Here is a 17,107-nt window from a genome sequence, read left to right as displayed (position 1 = left end):
TATGACTGGACTTTCCCTTGGAGGTTCTGCATCTCCTAAGTCTTCAACCACTTCTTCTTCTTCAATAATTCCGGCTTCCTCTACTTGTTCCAGTACAAAGTCATGCTCCGTACTGTTCACTGGAGTTTTTAGTATCTCCTTCATACTACGTTCTTCATTAGATTGCCCACATGAAGCCATGGGGTTCCTTGAGTGTCCGAACGTCGGGAAGCTAATTGACTCATTATTGCTTGCCCCAATTGATGAATGGTTGCCTGAAATCTATCCACTGTTTCTTTTAGGCGAACCTCTGCTTCTCGGGTTGCTGGATTTGGACAGGACATAGAGAAGCGGTGGTGGTTGGGAGTGAGTGGATTGGAATTGGGGTAGTTCTATATATGGTTCATATGGCTCATAAGGTGGTTGGTATGGTGGTTGAGGGTTAGGGTCATATGGAGGTGAATGGTGGTAGTTGGCTTGTGAGTGTGGTAGTTCAAAGTTGTGTTGAGGAAAGGGTTCATAGGCATATGGTGGTGGTTGTTGATAGTCCACTGGAGGTGGTTGTTGCCATGAGGGTTGATCAAATCCTTGTGGCTCCTCCCATCTTTGATTGTTCCAACCTTGATGCCTGTTCTCATTGTAATTTCTTCTTCCTGCAACATTCTTGTAACCAGACTCATAGCCAAAAGGGTGGGAGTTCATAGTGGCAAATAAAAATTAAAAAAAAAAAATTTTAAATTAAAAGGTTATTTAAATTTTGAAATTGAAAATTAAATTTTGAAATTTGAATTTTAAATTTTTGAAATTTGAATTTTTGAACTTTGAAAATTTTTAAATTTAAATTTTGAAAATTTTTTAAATTTAAATTTTGAAATTTGATTTTTGAAATAAGATAAGATAAGATAAGAAATTTTAAAAATAAAAATCTGAAATTTTTTTTTTCGAAAAAATTAATTAAAAATATTTTTGAATTTAATGAGGAAATGGAAAAACAATAAAATGACACCAAATTTCAAATTTTTAGATCCAAACGAAGAAAACAACTAAGAACAGCTTGAAGGTCAAGATGAACGTGAAGAACAACTTGAAGATCAAGATGAACACTAAGAACAAATTTTTGAAATTTTTTTTTAATAACTAAATAAAAACAAATAACCTCTTAATTTACGGAAAAGCAAAAATAAAAACAAAAATAAAACAAATAAACAAGAAAAAATAAAAAAAAAATATTTACAATAACCAATAATAAGGCACACGTTTGCAATTTCTCGGCAACGGCGCCATTTTGACGTTAGGATTTTTGCCAGTAAAGAATTTCATAAAAACAGTCGCGTTGTAGATATAGTCTCTAAACCGATAGAAATCCCTTCGTACAAACGTTTTGGTTGTCACAAATAACAAACCCCTTTAAAATTGATAACCGAGTATTCGAACCTCGGGTCGTCTTCTCAAGGAATTGCAGGGAGGTATGTTCTTATTATTGGTTATGGAAAAAAGTATGTTTTGGGGTTTTATTAATGTATAAGATAAGAAGCAACAATAGTAAATGGCAGAGGAAATAAAATAATAACAATAAAAATGAACTCTTAGCAAGGTATTAGAAATTGGAAGTCCGGACTTAGTTATCCTGAGTTACTAATTTCTTAACCAAAGCCAAGAATGTAGAAAGCTAAATTAAAATCACAAATATCTGAAATACCTCAGATAAAATACATTCAAAGTAGTAAAATCTAACATGGAAAAGTTCATAAGCCAATTGGGCAATATAAGTCACATACAAATAAAAGCATTAGAGTATCTGAATGTAAAAGAGAAATATGAAGAAAAAGGAATATTGAACCTGGATCGAGAGTCACTCTTAAAAACTAAGAGAAATCCTAAATCCTAATCCTAAGAGAGAGAGAGCATCTCTCTCTAAAACTACATCTAAAACATGAAAAGTGGATTATTAGAGCCTCCTTATGAATGGATGCAATCCCCCACTTTATAGCCTCTAATCTGTGTTTTCTGGGCCGCAAACTGGGTCAAAAATAGTCTAGAATTCGCTGGTTTCGAATTTTGCCACACTGGTTTCTCGTCACTGCGACGCAGCCGCATGGATCACACGGTCGCGTTGCCTAGCGTCAGGGGAACTATGGCATATTATATATCAAATCGAAGCCCCGGACGTTAGCTTTCCAACGCAACTAAAACCGCATCGTTTGGACCTCTATAGCTAAAGTTATAGCCGTTTGATTGCGAAGAGGTCAGGCTGGACAGCTTAGCAATTTCTCCAACTTCTTGTATTCCTTCCACTTTTGCATGCTTCCTTTCCATCCTCCAAGCCATTCTTGCCCTGTAATCTCTGAAATCACTTAACACACATATCAAGGCATCTAATGGTAATAAGAGAGGATTATTATTAGCAATTATAAGTCCAAAGAAGCACGTTTTCAATCAAAGCACATAATTAGGAAGGCAAATGAAAAACCATGCAAATAGTATGAATAAGTGGGTAAAGAGTTAATAAAAACCACTCAATTGAGCACAAGATAAACCATAAAATAGTCGTTTATCAGAGCACAAGAAATAAAGGAGATAACCAGCGAAAAGCGACGTGCATGCACGGCTCACGCTTGCGCGTGAATTTGAGTTTTGCACGGCGACGCATGCAGGTGCCTGACGCGTACGCGTGAGACGCGAAGATGACCAGCGATGCGTGATGCACGGAAACTTGTCTCTCAACAGATTTTCCTCGGCAAGTATACCGAATTATCGTCAAGTAAAAACTCACAATAGAGTGAGGTCGAATCCCACAGGGATTGATTGGTCAAGCAACTTTAATTGGAGGAATGTTCTAGTTGAGCTAAGCAGAATTTGATTTGAGAATTGCAGGAAGTTAAATGGCAGGAAAGTAAATGACAGAAAATGTAAATGCTGGAAATAAAGAACTGAATGTAAATGACGGAAAGTAAATTGCTGAATCTTAAATGGGGAATGGGGAAGATGAACATAAAAGTAAATGGCAGAAAGTAAAGAGAATGGGTAAGATCAGAAATGGGGGATTCATTGGGCTCAGGAGATGTTGTATTCTCCAGATCAAGTTTATTCTCATCTCTTCCTCAATCAATGCATTCATTGATCTCCTTGGCAATCTTAAATGATTGGATTCCAATTCCTTGGCAACCTAATCTCTCAAATCTTGATCAATAGCCAATTCCTTGGTCTAATTGCTCATGAGAAGAGATGAAGTATGGTCACTGATTATACCACATGTATTCCCAAATCAAAGTATTGGTAGGATTATATGTCACTGTATCCATCCAAACCCCAATTTGGTCCAACATGAGAAAGCATTTCTAGCATGATCTCTTCATTCCTCTTCCAAGGTCCGAAGAGATCCAAGTATGAATAGCTTCTTTTCCAAGATAACTACCCAATAGGATGAAGATTGAAAGCTTTCAAGTAAAACCAAGAGAAAAGAAAGAAGAAGAATAATGAAAACTATTATTGATCCATCAATTTACAACAGAGCTCCCTAACCCAATGAAAGGGGTTTAGTTGTTCATAGCTCTGGGAATGGAAAGCATAAGTGTAACATACATTATGAAAACTAAAACTAGAAGTTGCAGAGAAAGTAAAATATACAGAGTGTAGTTCTCCAAAATGCCAAAAGCTCTCTCACTAGTTCAAAACTACTCTTATATATACTACTCTTCTGATCTTCTAATTGGGTCTTCAAGTCTTGGATATGGGCCTTTGGATCTTTAGTTGAAGCAGTTGCAGTTTTCAGTGGGCTCAGCTTTGCTTGCAGAGAAAGTGTGAGTTAGGCATGGACGTTTGTTAGGACGTTAGTGGTGTTAACGTTAAGTGAAAATGTGGGTTCGAGAACGTTAGTGATGATCACCTTTTTCACTAATGTTCCTAACCCAAGATGGTCCACGTTAACTTCAAAGTTAGTGGCACTAACGTGACCACTAACGTTGCCTCCTGGTCCTTCGCAAACGTTATTGGCATTCACCTTTTCCAATAACGTTTGCTTATTGCCCTTCCTCCCTACGTTAGAGCCCACATTAGTGTGGCTAACGTGACTCCTAACGTGGGTATGCCTCAGCCTCGAGAGCGTTAGTGACACTTACCTTTGTCACTAACGCTCCAAATGCCCCTTCTCACGTTAGTGCCTCACGTTAATTGTATTAACGTGGCCACTAACGTGGTGGTGATTGCCATCTCCAACGTTAGTGACAAAGGTGAGTGTCACTAACGTTGGCTCATCATTTCTTTCCTCCATGTTAGCTTCCACGTTAATGTAACTAACGTAGCTAATGGTGGCTTGGTCCAACGTTAGTGACAAAGGTGAGTGTGATGAGCGGATATTTTATACGCTTTTTGGGGTTAATTTCATATAGTTTTTAGTATGTTTTAGTTAGTTTTTAGTTTATTTCCATTAGTTTTTAGAAAAAATTCATATTTCTGGACTTTACTATGAGTTGTGTGTTTTTCTGTAATTTCAGGTATTTTTCTGACTGAAATTGAAGGAGCTGAGTAAAAATCTGATTCAGGCTGAAAAAGGACTGCTGATGTTGTTGGATTCTGACCTCCCTGCACTCAAAGTGGATTTTTTAGAGCTACAGAACTCAACATGGCGCGCTTCCAATTGCGTTGGAAAGTAGACATCCAGGGATTTCCAGAAATATATAATAGTCTATACTTTGCTCAAGGATAGACGACGTAAACTGGCGTTCAACGCCAGTTCTCTGCCCAATTCTGGCGTCCAGCGCCAGAAAAGGATTAAAAGTTGGAGTTCAACGCCAGAAATGGATCCAAACCTGGCGTTGAACGCCCAAAATGGCCTTATGCACGTGAATTGCTTAAGTCTCAGCCCCAGCACACACCAAGTGGGCCCCAGAAGTGGATCTCTGCACCATTTATCAGAGTTTACTCATTTTCTGTAAACCTAGGCCACTAGTTTAGTATTTAAACAACTTTTAGAGACTTATTTTGTATCTCATGACATTTTTAGATCTGAACTTTGTACTCTTTGATGGCATGAGTCTCTAAACTCCATTGTTGGGGGTGAGGAGCTCTGCTGTGTCGATGAATTAATGCAAGTATTCCTGTTTTCTATTCAAACATGCGTGTTCCTATCTAAGATATTCATTCGCACTTCAACATGAATGTGATGAACGTGACAATCATCATCATTCCCCCACGAACGCGTGCCTGACAACCACCTCCGTTCTACATCAGATTGAATGAATATCTCTTAGATTCCTTAATCAGAATCTCCGTGGTATAAGCTAGATTGATAGCGGCATTCATGAGAATCCGAAAAGTCGAAACCTTGTCTGTGGTATTCCGAGTAGGATTCAGGGATTGAATGACTGTGACGAGCTTCAAACTCGCGAGTGCTGGGCGTAGTGACAGACGCAAAAGGAGGGTGAATCCTATTCCAGCATGATCGGGAACCTCAGATGATTAGCCGTGCTGTGACAGAGCATTTGGACCATTTTCACAAGAGGAGGGGATGTAACCATTGACAACGGTGATGCCCCAACACACAGCTTGCCATAGAAGGACGTGCGTGCGTGAATCAGAGGACAGAGGAAAGCAGAGATTCAGAAGACAAAGCATCTCCAAAACTCCAACATATTCTCCATTACTGCATAACAAGTAACCTTTAACCCATGTTCTCTTGTTCATTCGCAATTCGACTGATAAATATAATTGACTTCCTGACTAAGAATTGCAAGATAACCATAGATTGCTTCAAACCAACAATCTCCGTGGGATTCGACCCTTACTCACGTAAGGTATTACTTGGACGACCCAGTGCACTTGCTGGTTAGTGGTACGAGTTGTGAAAAGTGTGATTCACAATTCGTGCACCAAGTTTTTGGCGCCGTTGCCGGGGATTGTTCGTGTTTGGACAACTAACAGTTTATTTTGTTGCTTAGATTAGGAAAAAATTCTTTTTTTTTGTTTAGAGTCTCTTATTATTGTCGTGTTAAAATTTTAGAATCCTTATTTTCTTTTTAAAATATTTTTCAAAAATAATTTCTCTTTTAAATCCTGTGCCAAACTTTAAGTTTGGTGTTTTCTTGTTGATTTTTCTGTGTTTTTCAAAAATTTTAGTTTGGTTTTCTAAAAATTTTAAGTTTGGTGTTCTTCCTTCATGTTCTTGTGTTCTTGTGAGTCTTCAAAGTGTTCGTGAGTTTTCCTTGTGTCTTGATCTTAAAATTTTTAAGTTTGGTGTTTCTTAGTGTTTTTCCTCCAAAAATTTTCGAAAACAAGGAGCATTAGATCTAAAAATTTTAAATCTTGTGCTATCTTATTGTTTTTCTCTCTCTTCTTAAAATTCAAAAATATCTTTTCTCTCTATTTTAAAGCATCTTTTTCGATATCTATTTCTAAAATTTAGATTTTTATTTCAAAATTTAAAACCTTTTTCAAAAAATCATCATATCCTTTTCAAAATCTCCTAACCACTTTCTCTCTCCTCACTTTTTCGAAAATCTTTCACTCATTTTTATTTATTTTATTTTGATTTATTCTGATTTCGAAATAAATAAATAAATAAATAAATAAAAAATAATTTTTATATCATCTCCCTTTCTCCATCATAGACCTAAGCGGAAATGAACAGTCCAGGAGGACTCTGGGGTCATATTCTAACCCCTCTACTGCTTCATATGGGAGTAGTATCTGCATACCCTCCATTGGAGTCAGTAGCTTTGAGTTGAATCCTCAGCTCATTATCATGGTGCAGCAAAGTTGCCAGTATTCCGGTCTTCCACAGGAAGAACCTACAGAGTTTCTGGCACAGTTTCTACAGATTGCTGACACAGTACATGATAAAGAAATAGATCAGGATGTCTACAGACTATTACTGTTTCCATTTGCTGTAAAAGATCAAGCTAAGAGGTGGTTGAATAACCAACCTAAGGCCAGCATAAGGACATGGAAACAGCTGACAGAAAAATTCCTGAATCAATACTTTCCCCCAAAACGGATGACACAGTTAAGGCTGGACATCCAAGGCTTTAAACAAGGAGATAATGAATCTCTTTATGATGCCTGGGAGAGATACAGAGAGATGCTACGAAAATGCCCCTCTGAAATGTTTTCAGAGTGGGTTCAGTTAGACATCTTCTATTATGGGCTTGCAGAAGGAGCTCAGAGGTCTCTTGATTACTCAGCTGATGGATCTATCCACATGAGAAAGACAATTGAAGAGGCTCAAGAGCTCATTGATACAGTTGCCAAGAATTAGCATCTGTACCTAAGCAGTGACCCTTCCATGAAAGAAGAGGTTAAGACAGCAACTGCTGAACTCAGTCCTGTAAAACAAGCTGCTAAATTCAATCAGCAGTTGGACTTTCTAACAAGGCAGCTAGCCGAATTTAATGATAGGCTGCAAGAGACAAGAATGGCAAATATACACATGGAAGAACAGTTTAGGCAAACAAAGCAACAACTATCAAGATAAATAACAGAAGAATGCCAAGCAGTTCAATTAAGAAGTGGGAAAACATTAAATAACCCACCTCATGGCAGCAAAAAGCCAAGAAATGAGCAAACCACCCAAGATTCACCTGAGGACAGTAAGAGCCCAGGGAAAAATAATTCTGGCACTAAAACGCCAGAAAATTGGTGGAAGGCTGGTGCTGAACGCCCAGACCATGGCCAAAACTGGCGTTCAACGCCAGAAACAAAGCAGGATTAGCGTTCAACGCCAGAAATGGGCAAGGATCTGGCGTTGAACGCCCAAAATGGGCAGGATCTGGCGCTGAACACCCAAAATGGGCACAATTCTGGCGTTCAGACGCCAGGAACAGACAAGGAGTTGGCATCTAACGTGACTCCAGTTTCTAACTCTGGCATTCAATTGCCAGTGAGGGATCAGACACACACAAATGCTGATAACAACCCCTCTAAAAAGGCTTCTTCAACCACTTCTGTAGGCAGTAAATCTACAGCAACTAAGGTTGAAGAATATAAAGCCAAGATACCTTATCCTCAAAAACTCCGGAAAGAGGAGCAGGATAAGTAATTTGCTCGCTTTGCAGATTATCTCAGGACTCTTGAAATAAAGATTCCATTTGCAGAAGCACTTGAGCAAATACCTTCTTATGCCAAGTTCATGAAAGAGATCTTGAGTCATAAAAAGGATTGGAGAGAAATAGAAAGAGTTCTCCTCACTGAAGAATGCAGTGCAGTCATTCTGAAGAGCTTTCCTGAAAAGCTTAAAGACCCTGGGAGTTTTCTGATACCATGCATATTAGAAGGTAATTGCACTAAGACAGCTTTATGCGATCTTGGGGCAAGCATCAACCTAATTCCTGCATCCACTATCAGAAAGCTTGGCTTAACTGAAGAAGTTAAACCAACCCGGATATGTCTCCAACTTGCTGATGGTTCCACTAAATACCCATCAGGCGTGATTGAAGACATGATTGTCAGAGTTGGGCCATTCGCTTTTCCCACTGACTTTGTTGTGCTGGAAATAGAGGAGCACAAGAGTGCTACTCTCATTCTAGGAAGACCCTTCCTAGCAAATAGACGATCCCTCATTGACGTCCAACAGGGGGAAATAACCCTGAGAGTCAATGATGATGAATTCAAGTTGAACGCTGTCAAAGCCATGCAGCATCCAGACACATCAAAAGACTGCATGAAAGTTGATCTTATTGACTCTTTGGTAGAAGAGATCAACATGGCTGAGAGTCTTGAATCAGAGTTAGAAAACATCTTTAAAGATGTTCAGCCTGATTTAGAGGATTCAGAGGACATGAAAGAGCCCTTGAAATTTCTTCTGGAAGAGGAAAAACCTCCTAAACCCGAGCTCAAGCCATTACCACCATCCTTGAAATATGTGTTTCTGGGAGAAGGTGACACTTTTCCAGTGATCATAGGCTCTGCTTTAAATTCATAGGAAGAGGAGGCACTTATTCAAGTGCTAAGGACACACAAGACAGCTCTTGGGTGGTCCATAGGTGACCTTAAGGGCATAAGCCCAGCTAGATGCATGCACAAAATCTTATTGGAGGATAATGCCAAACCAGTGGTTCAACCACAGAGGCGGCTAAATCCAGCCATGAAAGAAGTGGTGCAGAAAGAGGTCACCAAATTACTAGAGGCTGGGATTATTTATCCTATTTCTGATAGCCCCTGGGTGAGTCTTGTCCAAGTCGTCCCAAAAAAGGGAGGCATGACAGTGATTCATAATGACAAAAATGAACTGGTTCCTACAAGAACAGTTACAGGGTGGCGCATGTGTATTGACTACAGAAGGCTCAATACAGCCACCAGAAAGGATCATTTTCCTTTACCATTCATAGACCAGATGCTAGAAAGACTAGCAGGTCATGATTATTACTGCTTTTTGGATGGCTACTCAGGCTATAACCAGATTGCAGTAGATCCCCAGGATCAAGAGAAAACAGCATTCACATGTCCATCTGGAGTGTTTGCTTATAGAAGGATGCCATTTGGGCTATGTAATGCGCCTGCAACCTTCCAGAGATGCATGCTCTCTATTTTCTCTGACATGGTGGAAAAATTTCTGGAAGTCTTCATGGATGACTTCTCAGTATATGGAGACTCATTCAGCTCCTGTCTTGATCACCTGAAACTTGTTCTGAAAAGATGCCAAGAGACCAACCTAGTTTTAAACTGGGAAAAATGTCACTTCATGGTGACTGAGGGGATTGTCCTTGGGCATAAAATCTCAAACAAGGGAATAGAGGTAGATCAAGCAAAAATAGAGGTAATTGAAAAATTACCACCACCTGCCAATGTTAAGGCAATCAGAAGCTTTTTGGGGCATGCAGGATTCTATAGGAGGTTTATAAAGGATTTTTCAAAAATCGCAAAACCTCTAAGCAATCTGCTAGCTGCTGACACGCCATTTGTGTTTGACACAGAGTGCCTGCAGGCATTTAAAACGCTGAAAGCTAAGCTGGTCACAGCACCAGTCATTTCTGCACCAGACTGGACGTTACCATTTGAGCTAATGTGTGATGCCAGTGATCACGCCATTGGTGCAGTATTGGGACAGAGGCATGACAAGCTTCTGCATGTCATTTATTATGCTAGTCGTGTTTTAAATGATGCCAGAAAAATTACACAACCACAGAAAAAGAATTACTTGCAGTGGTTTACGCCATTGACAAGTTCAGATCATACTTAGTAGGATCAAAAGTGATTGTGTATACTGATCATGCTGCTCTTAAATATCTACTCACAAAGCAGGATTCAAAACCCAGGCTCATCAGACGGGTGTTGCTTCTGCAAGAGTTTGATATAGAAATAAGAGACAGAAAAGGGACAGAGAAACAAGTGGCTGATCATCTATCCCGGATAGAGCCAGTAGAAGGGACTCCCCTCCCCTCTCTTGAGATCTCTGAGACTTTTCCGGATGAGCATTTATTTGCCATTCAGGAAACACCATGGTTTGCCGATATTGCAAACTATAAAGCTGCAAGGTTCATACCCAAGGAGTACAACAGGATACAAAAGAAGAAATTAATTACTAATGCAAAGTACTACTTGTGGGATGAACCCTATCTCTTTAAGAGATGTGCAGACGGAATAATCCGTAGGTGTGTGCCTAGAGAAGAAGCACAGATGATCCTATGGCATTGCCATGGATCACAATATGGAGGCCATTTCGGAGGTGAGCGAACAGCCACCAAGGTCCTCCAATGTGGCTTCTATTGGCCCACACTCTATAAAGATTCCCGAGAGTTTGTACGTAACTGTGACAGTTGCCAAAGAGCTGGTAATCTGCCTCATGGTTACGCCATGCCTCAACAAGGAATCTTGGAGATTGAGTTGTTTGACGTATGGGGAATTGACTTCATGGGACCTTTCCCACCATCATACTCAAACACTTATATTCTGGTGGCAGTTGATTATGTATCAAAATGGGTTGAGGCCATTGTCACACCCACCAATGATACTAAAACGGTGCTGAAGTTCCTCCAGAAACACATCTTTAGCAGGTTCGGTGTCCCTAGAGTACTAATCAGTGATGGGGGAACTCACTTCTGCAATAAACAGCTTTACTCTGCCATGGTTCGGTATGGGATTCGCCACAAGGTGGCTACTCCATATCATCCACAAACTAATGGGCAAGCTGAAGTCTCTAACAGAGAATTAAAGAGAATCCTGGAACGGACAGTAAATACCCGTAGAAAGGATTGGGAACGGAGCTTGGATGATGCTCTGTGGGCTTACAGAACAGCATTCAAGACCCCTATAGGGACCTCTCCATACCAACTCCTGTATGGTAAGGCATGTCACCTGCCCGTGGAACTGGATCATAAGGCCTACTGGGCAACCAGATTCCTAAACTTTGATGCCAAATTAGCAGGAGAAAAACGATTGCTCTAGCTAAATGAGCTAGAGGAATTCAGATTCACAGCTTTCGAAAATGCCAAGCTTTATAAAGAGAAATAAAAAAAGTGGCATGACAGAAGGTTCTGTTGTTTAACTCTAGACTCAGGCTATTCCCTGGGAAACTGAAATCTCAGTGGAAGGGACCATACATGATTACAAGTGTATCACCATATGGTTATGTGGAGCTTCAAGATATTGATTCTGATAAGAAGTTCATTGTCAATGGACAGAGAATCAAGCACTACCTTGAAGGCAACATTGAGCAAGAGTGCTCAAGGCTGAAGCTAGATTAAAAGCTCAGCAAGGTCCAGCTAAAGACAATAAAGAAGCGCTTGCTGGGAGGCAACCCAGCCATGGGGCATCAATCCTCTAAGCATTTTGCCCTATTTTTATTTTTTTATTTGTTTATATAAAGTTCATTGATACTAAGGTAAAGAATCAATTTTATAAATTCACAGGGTTACAGAAGGAATCTGCACTCAAAACAGAGAAAAAGAGCTCACTGGCAAGAAAACGCCAGTAAGGATAGCAATCTGGCGTTCAACGCCAGAAAAGGGCAACAACTGGGCGTTGAACGCCCAGGAGTGCAGCATTTGGGCGTTGAACGCCCAAAACAGGCAGTGTTTGGGCGTTCAAACGCCAGGATAGTGGGGAAGAGCTCTCCTTCTACCCATCTCCTTTCTTTTCTTTTGTTTGAGGACAAGCAAACCTCTAAGTTTGGTGTGCTTATCCGTGATCACTAAGATCATGGCCCCTAAAGAAAAACAACCCACTCCAAGAGGCAAGAAAGAGAGTATTCCAAAACTACTTTGGAATCAAGGAAAGTTCTTAACCAAGGAACATTCAGACCATTACTACAAAATAATGGGTCTAAGATCAGTGATCCCGGAAGTTAAATTCGATCTGAAAGAAGATGAATATCCGGAGATCCAAGAGCAAAATCAAAACAGCATGCTCTACAAACTGCTCAGGGAACAAGAGGAGCAAGGGCGTGACTTAAAGGAACTGAAGCGCCAGAAATTCTCTCTTGAAGGACCAAGCACCTCACAGACTAGAGGAACATCCACTTTCCAAACCTCAAGGTTATTGAGTTCTAATCTTAGCCTTAACTCTGTGATAACTGTTCTTATTTTAGTTTTACCTTAGGAATCATATAGTAGTAATTAACATCTATTTTGATTTTATCTCCACTCAAGTTATAGTCTATTTTTCTCATCATCAGCAAACATAAATAAAATAGTAGATCTTTTGAATAAGAGGCAATAAAATTTCGAGTTTTTAATAAGAAAAATTCTAATTAGTTACATGTGGTGGTAATGCTTTTTGTCTTCTGAATGAATGCTTGAACAGTGCATATGTCTTTTGAATTTGTTGTTTAAGACTGTTAAATATGTTGGCTCTTGACAGAATGATGAACATGAGACATGTTATTGATAATCTGAAAAATAAAAAAAAAATGATTCTTGAAACAAGAAAAAGCAGCAAAGAACAAAGCTTGCAGAAAAAAAAATAGAGAAAGCAAGCAGAAAAAGCCGATAGCCCTTAAAACCAAAAGGCAAGAGTAATAAAAAGGATCCCAAGGCTTTGAGCATCAGTGGATAGGAGGGCCTAAGGGAATAAAATCCTGGCCTAAGCGGCTAAACCAAGCTGTCCCTAGCCATGTGCTTGTGGCGTGAAGGTGTCAAGTGAAAACTTGAGACTGAGCGGTTAAAGTCAAGGTCCAAAGCAAAAAGAAGAGTGTGCTTAAGAACTCTGGACACCTCTGATTGGGGACTTTAGTAAAGCTAAGTCACAATCTAAAAGGTTCACCCAATTATGTGTCTGTGGCATTTATGTATCTGGTGGTAATACTGGAAAACAAAGCGCTTAGGGCCACGGCCAAGACTCATAAAATAGCTGTGTTCAAGAATCATCACACTGAAAAAGGAGAATCAATAACACTATCTGAATTCTAAGTTCCTATAGATGCCAATCACTCGGAGCTTCAATGGATAAAGTGAGATGCCAAAACTGTTCAAAAGCAAAAAGCTACTAGTCCCGCTCATCTAATTAGAATCTGAGCTTCACTCAAAAACTCTGAGATATTATTGCTTCTCAACTTATTAGTCTTCTATTTTATTTGTCTAGTTGCTTGAGGACAAGCAACAGTTTAAGTTTGGTGTTGTGATGAGCGGATATTTTATACGCTTTTTGGGGTTAATTTCATATAGTTTTTAGTATGTTTTAGTTAGTTTTTAGTTTATTTCCATTAGTTTTTAGAAAAAATTCATATTTCTGGACTTTACTATGAGTTGTGTATTTTTCTGTAATTTCAGGTATTTTTCTGGCTGAAATTGAAGGAGCTGAGCAAAAATCTGATTCAGGCTGAAAAAGGACTGCTGATGTTGTTGGATTCTGACCTCCCTACACTCAAAGTGGATTTTCTGGAGCTACAGAACTCAAAATGGCGCACTTCTAATTGCGTTGGAAAGTAGACATCCAGGACTTTCCAGCAATATATAATAGTCCATACTTTGTTCAAGGATAGATGACGTAAACTGGCATTCAACGCCAGTTCTCTGCCCAATTCTGGCGTCCAGCGCCAGAAAAGGATTAAAAGTTGGAGTTCAACGCCAGAAATGGATCCAAACCTGGCGTTGAACACCCAAAATGACCTTATGCACGTGAATTGCTTAAGTCTCAGCCCCAGCACACACCAAGTGGGCCCCAGAAGTGGATCTCTGCACCATCTATCAGAGTTTACTCATTTTCTGTAAACCTAGGCCACTAGTTTAGTATTTAAACAACTTTTAGAGACTTATTTTGTATCTCATGACATTTTTAGATCTGAACTTTGTACTCTTTGACGGCATGAGTCTCTAAACTCCATTGTTGGGGGTGAGGAGCTCTGCTGTGTCGATGAATTAATGCAAGTATTCCTGTTTTCTATTCAAACATGCGTGTTCCTATCTAAGATATTCATTCGCACTTCAACATGAATGTGATGAACGTGACAATCATCATCATTCCCCCACGAACGCGTGCCTGACAACCACCTCCGTTCTACATCAGATTGAATGAATATCTCTTAGATTCCTTAATCAGAATCTCCGTGGTATAAGCTAGATTGATGGCGGCATTCATGAGAATCCGGAAAGTCTAAACCTTGTCTGTGGTATTCCGAGTAGGATTCAGGGATTGAATGACTGTGACAAGCTTCAAACTCGCGAGTGCTGGGCGTAGTGACAGACGCAAAAGGAGGGTGAATCCTATTCCAGCATGATCGGGACCTCAGATGATTAGCCGTGCTGTGACAGAGCATTTGGACCATTTTCACAAGAGGAGGGGATGTAACCATTGACAACGGTGATGCCCCAACACACAGCTTGCCATAGAAGGACGTGCGTGCGTGAATCAGAGGACAGAGGAAAGCAGAGATTCAGAAGACAAAGCATCTCCAAAACTCCAACATATTCTCCATTACTGCATAACAAGTAACCTTTAACCCATGCTCTCTTGTTCATTCGCAATTCAACTGATAAATATAATTGACTTGCTGATTAAGAATTGCAAGATAACCATAGATTGCTTCAAACCAACAATCTCCATGGGATTCGACCCTTACTCACGTAAGGTATTACTTGGACGACCCAGTGCACTTGCTGGTTAGTGGTACGAGTTGTGAAAAGTGTGATTCAAAATTCGTGCACCAGAGTGTCACTAACGTTGGCACTTCTTTGTTCCTTCCACGTTAGAGTTCACGTTAATGTAATTAACATGACTCTTAACGTGGCTAGGTGTGCCCATTTTTCCAACGTTAATGGCATTCACTTTTACCACTAACGTTGGAGCTTTACTTTTCCTCCACGTTAGCTTCCACGTTAATGTAGTTAACGTGGCAACTAACGTGGGTTATGATGGCTCACGAAGGCGTTATTGGCGATCACTTTTCTCATTAACGTTGCAAGTTAGCTCCCATTCCACGTTAATGGTCACGTTAGTTAGACTAACGTGGCTATTAACGTGGCATCTTCCTTGCTTCCTTTGTCCTGAAATCAAGCAAATAAAGTGCATCAAAGCTAGGTTCTAACTCATGAGATCATGTATCATCTATTTTATCACTCAATTCATGCATAATTCTCATAAAGTCATATAAAATTCACAATATTTGCTTGAATCAAGATGTAAGTAATTATCTACCCAAAACTTGCTTATTAACTAAGAAAATGCATGAAACTACCCTAAAACAGTAAAGAAAAGGTCAGTAAAACTGGCCAAAATGCCCTGGCATCACAACACCAAACTTAAAGCTTGCTTGTCCCTAAGCAAGTACTGAAACATGAGAATGATGAATGAAATGACAAGAGAAATGAATCATTATTGTGGAAGTCATGTCCTTGATTTTATGGGATTTCATGCATAGCAACTTAGGTTCATTCCTTCACTGGCTTTCAGGCCTTTTTCATGCCCTGGAAGACTCACTTGATAGCACCCTATGAGACTTTTATTCATTGATCCCTTTATCTTTTCAGGGTTTAACTGTGTTCTTAGACTAGGTGCTTTGTGAGGGGGCGACTCTTTAAGATAAGCTTTCAGCCAGCACTCCCAAACCAGTTGATTCAAGGTGCTAGGTGTTAAGACACCCCTAAGGACTTACTCCCTCAAGTCTCTTTCCCCCATACATACACACCACAGGCACATGGTTTGTTATTTTCCTTCTTGAGACCTTGGTGTCCAGCACCTCTTTGGGTTACTAAGTGTTTTGTAGCAAAGGTTACTCTTGATAGTGGACTTTCAGCTGATAATCCCGGGTTAGTTAACCCAAGTTACCAAGTGATAAGGCACCTCTGAGAGCTTATTCATCCAAGTATATCCTTTACACAGGAGCACCACAGATACATGCCTCAAGATTCAACCCTTGGTGCCTAGCCTTATTTCTTACTCTTTTTCTTTATTTCTCAACTTTCATTTTTCTTTCCCCTTTTCTTATTAGGATCTTGTTATTTAGCTAGTCTCATGGGGTGTGTTTCAAGCATATGATTTGGGACAGATAGTTGCCTTCCTACCTTGTTGGTGAACCAACTTAGCTAAGTAATTACTACACCACAAGCTTAAGAACTTACTCCATAATTTGAACTTCACTCTGGTTTTTTTATAACATCTCTTTTTATTTGACTTAAGAGGACGAGCATACAAGTAAGCAGAGGTGGAAATGCAGCAGTGACATTAGACTAGCAAGCATAGACCCAAGCAATGAAAACTTAAAGGCAGAATTTAAACTCCTAGACTATTATGGAAACATGTTCTATTTCATACATGATTTTCCTTATTTAAGACTTAAAAAAGATGGAACAAAGAGGGAACTCCACCACCTTTTACTCACGGGGTTGCCCATGCTCTCCCTCTTGTTTGTCCTCTTTGTGTCCATTTGTGTTTCCTTGTATCCGTGCCAGTCTGGCTTTCTTCCAATCCTCAAGTGCCTTCCTTACGGATTCATGACTCTTTTCTACCCTCTTTCTTTCTTCTCGCGCTAATTTATCCTTCACTTCTTCATATCTTGTGATTCCCAGATGCAGTACAGGTAGTTGTCCAACTAAGTATCCGAGTCTGGCTTGAGTGTTCACATGATGTCCAGTCTCGTTCATGTAAACTTCTTCTGCAAACGCCTTGTATTCGTCGAAGAGTTCTGCCTGTTCTAATTGTTTCCGACGCATTTCATGTATGTGTGCACCTTGATGTTCTTGGATGTTGATTAGCTTTTGGATGG

This window comes from Arachis ipaensis, chromosome B1, assembly GCF_059453495.1.
Source record: "Arachis ipaensis isolate K30076 ecotype BB chromosome B1, ASM5945349v1, whole genome shotgun sequence".
Taxonomy (NCBI): domain Eukaryota; kingdom Viridiplantae; phylum Streptophyta; class Magnoliopsida; order Fabales; family Fabaceae; genus Arachis; species Arachis ipaensis.
This window is presented reverse-complemented; position numbering follows the sequence as displayed.